Below are 4,140 nucleotides of genomic sequence, written 5' to 3'. Positions count from 1 at the left end.
ACTCCTCAGAACTGGACAGAAATGTATCTCACAAAATAACATGCCGTTTTTATTTTATTATTTATTTGTATGGTTGCGAAACAGACTCCATGGGGTCAAAGGACATTGCTGCAGCCCTGCCTCTCCCACCAGCACTCAGCCACTGAAGCTGAAGCCACTGTAGGCCCTCCCGGCCTTCTTGCTTTGTTTTGTTCCAACCAGGGAGGACAGTGAGGAACAAGCCATCTTCCTATGACCAAATACCATTTGACAGCTGACCAGGAAAACAAATTCAGTCCGTCACCAAAGCAGAGTGAATCAAGAGGCTCACACAGGTCTCCAACCCCTGACCCAGATCTTTTTATTACTCTTTAAGTGCTCTCCATTTTAGATCATCCACACCCCCCTTGATTAAACTGCAAGCGGCAGAACCAAGGTGACCTGCCCTCCCTGGCACCTCAGACACCATCAAAACAGCAGCCATTGCTGGGCCCAAAACAGAGGGTAGTGACTGCCAGATTTCCTACCCACACCTGGCGCCCAGTTCCCTGAAGAGCCAGCCTTGGGCTTCTAGATGTCAGGACTACTCCCATCAAACATCCTCTCACCTCAGAATTCTCCATTGTGGCCCCAGTCATCTGGGCTGCGACTCTGGTGGGAGTGAGATGGAAACAGCATTTCTCTAGAACTTGTCTTTGTGTGGAGATCCAGAGGCCACAAGCAAGTAGGACCAGCCACCTGCAGGGGATTCAAACTCAGAGTGGCCAGTGATACACACCCTCCCCCCAAGCAGCAAATCCTCATGGAAGTCAGAAAACCCCAAGGAGGTTGGAAGAGGGTTGAGGGAAGAGGGCAGCCTCGCAGAGGGAAAGAGAAAAGCATTATTTTGGCCTCAACACAGTCACACGGATGATGTCATGCATTCATCCACTCAGTAAACATTTAATGGTGGCCCTTGTTCTACCTGGCATGCCCTGGCCGGTGGGCACAGGGGCTGTCGTGGTGGGCTCTGCCCTCGAGGGTGCAGGTCAGCTTGCAGGTGATGGTAGTGCCAGGATGCCATGTTCACGAGCCCAGGGTGCCAGTCTGGGTTGCAATCTCAGCTTCACTGCTTTACAGTTGAATGACTCACAACAAATTACTTACTTCTCTTTTCCTTATTGACAAAATAAGAATTAAGACGTCACCTATCTCATACATTTGCCGTGAAGACTGAATGATCACTACACGCGAAGTTCTTACCAATGTCTGTTTCTCATGCCGCTGTCCATAAGCACCACAGCACTGCATGGGCTAGCATGAGCGTATGGAGGTGCCAGAGGACACAGAGCCTCACCCCCCTCCTCCAGGCCAGAAGCTCTCCAGAGGTGCTGATGCTGAAGGGAAAAGTCTGAAAGACACATCAATGGAAAGTTGTCAAGGGGACAGAAAAGGAAAAGAGTAAAAGATTCCAGGTAATCAGGGTGGTGTATGTGAAGGCAAAACAAAAACCACACGATATATTGTAAGTACTGACAATATTCTGGTTTAACTCATTAGTGCAAAACAGGGATGCAGATAGACAGAAGACACAGATGGTGGAGGACAAATGCATTATAAGAAAAGCCAGACTGTGGCCTCCATGAGGCTCACTTATCAGGGGTCCTTCAATTGGTCGGCTCAGCTGAGGGATGATGGTTCTCCGAACTTAGCTGTTTTAACAGATCTGCACAGGGGTTCGTGACAACGTCACCTCAAGGGTTACGTCCTCAAGGTGGCTTTTCCTGACCCTGAAGTTCCATGAGGCCTGAGGAATTGTTTCGTGCACTCAGTGCGTCCAGAGCACAGAGAAGCCTCTGGTTCATAGTAGCTGCTCAAGAAAGACGTGTTGGCTGAATGGACAGACCCAAGAGTGAGGGCAACAGGCACTATGTGGGCCCGTGGGGAGACTGAGTTCACAGAGACCTAGTGTCTCACAGGACTGATCAGAGGAGGCAAGGAATTTAAAGGAAAAAATGGAGCCCGTGAGCCAAGATGCATTAAGAGCAAGCGACCGAGCTCAGATTGGAGAGTTAGTTAATAGGGCACGTGTGTCCCCCGCCTGATGCATTACCCTCCCAGCAGCAGTTAGCCTTCTGGGGCCCTGCAAAGCATGCAGAAGGGTTGACAGCTTACAATCAATACCATGTTCACTGATGCAGGGAGCAACATTATCACATCCAAGATATTACCCCCACGTCGCAGCTCCGGCACTAAATATTCCCCCTAACAAGGCTAAGGGAAGTGACAAGAGCTATTATTTTCAACCCTCCCACTTGGAAGCAAGAAGTGAGGCAAACCTTCCCCTGGATCTCCTTATGGAAAGGCAAGTCAGTTCCCCCAAGAAATTGCTCAGAGCTAAGCGCACACCTAATACCGCCAGACAGGGATGGGAGAAGATTGGCGTTTTCATTTGCTGGGTGGCTCTGTGGGCGGCTGAGAGGTACAAGAGAAAATTAGAGGGGACGGATGGTCGAGTTGGCAGGAACGCGTGAGGTGTGACTGGTGGGGTTTTTCTACATGCCCAAGTCACTCCAATAAAAAAAAAAAAGAACTTGACTCCCACCCAGTTTGGCTTTCTTATTTCAGCTTCTCTGACTGTGGCATAATTGAAAGTCATATTTCATCTAGGGCAATGGTTTCCAACTCTAAGTGCAGGTGGCTTATGAACAGTCAGCCTAAATTTATCACAGAGGACAGCAAACAATTGCATGTTAAACAGCACCTATTCCTCAGCAGGGAAAGTGAGCAGGTCATGTTACAGACTAGTCACAGCACAGTACGTGGTTCTTGTTGAGCCTATGATGGGGTGCAAACATGTAGAAGGCAGAGCGAGGAACCTAGATTTGTTTTCTTAATTTCATGGTGCTTTTATTTCATGGCAGAATCATTTTCCAATGCCTCAGTCCCTCCCTGACAAGGTGAGAAGCATTGCTCTTATTTTTCAAATTTCTTTTGAAAAGATATAAAGGTTAATTGGTTATATTTGTGATGTTTTCTAAGGAAAGAATTAGCTGAAAGTCACGAATGAAAACACTGATTGAAGGTGAGAAAAAATAGAAATTTTAAAAGTGTCCATCATGGAACAAGAAGATCCAGTTCAAAATTAATCTCTTCAGACTAAAAGTGGATCTAGCCGGGCCCTCCCTGGTGGCGCAGCGGGTTAAGGTACAGCACTAAGAAGCTAAAGCCACTTCCGCATGAGTTCGATCCCCGCCTGCCCCGGAGGTGACCCACATGGTGTGGCAGACCTCTCCTGACCTGCCCGCTGCTCCCCTCAACAGTGTACTTCGTCGATCTGCCTGTTCTGCTCCCCACTCTGTCTCTGGTGAATCCTCTCACCCTCTACATCTCTGGCCTGTACCCCAGTTCTGTATGAATAAATAAATCTTAAAAAAAAAAAAAAGTGGATCTAGCCTATGACCCAGCAATTCCACTCCCAGGAATCTACCCAAAGGACACAACAACACTAATTTGAAAGGAAACAGTAAAACACATACCATTTGTGGCAACATGGATGAAGCTGGAAGGGATTATGCTGAGCGAAATAAGTCAGAAGGAGAAAGATAAATAGTAGTTGATGTCACCTTTGTGTGGGATCTAGAAAAACCCAATAAAGCGTAAGATAAAGAAACTTAAGACTGGCCCTTGAAAACAGACTATAGATACTCAGGAGAGGAATGAGGTGGGGAGAAAAGGGGAGGGTTAGGGAAGAGGGGAGGAGAGCACCCTAGACGGTGGTAGAGGACTGTGGCCACTTCGGTGGTGGGAAACTATGGTGACTGCAGCTGAGGGGAGAAAGTCTATGTTGTGAAAATATAAACAATTATGTTTAACTTTTGTTTTTAATTAAAGCCAACCTTTTCCAAAGTAGTAAAAGAACGCCATCTCAGGAAAGGAGCAGGCTCTCCACCCAGCACAGGGATGGCTAACTCACTCCATCAGCCTCAGATGATGGCTCAAGAAGGCTCTTAGGAAGTTCTAACAAGAAAGTGATCGCAGCTCTCATTTCTCCAGCATTAGGCAAATAATGGTTTCTTCCTGAAATGACATCATGCGCACACACCACTCACACCACATACACACAACACACAGCCCCAGTGCCCCTTAACAGACCCGCTCCTCTCATACAGTCGTCCAGAA

Source organism: Condylura cristata, unplaced genomic scaffold (genome assembly GCF_000260355.1).
Source record: "Condylura cristata isolate star-nosed mole 26May11 unplaced genomic scaffold, ConCri1.0 scaffold00021, whole genome shotgun sequence".
Classification (NCBI taxonomy): domain Eukaryota; kingdom Metazoa; phylum Chordata; class Mammalia; order Eulipotyphla; family Talpidae; genus Condylura; species Condylura cristata.
Note: the sequence above shows the minus strand (reverse complement) of the source record.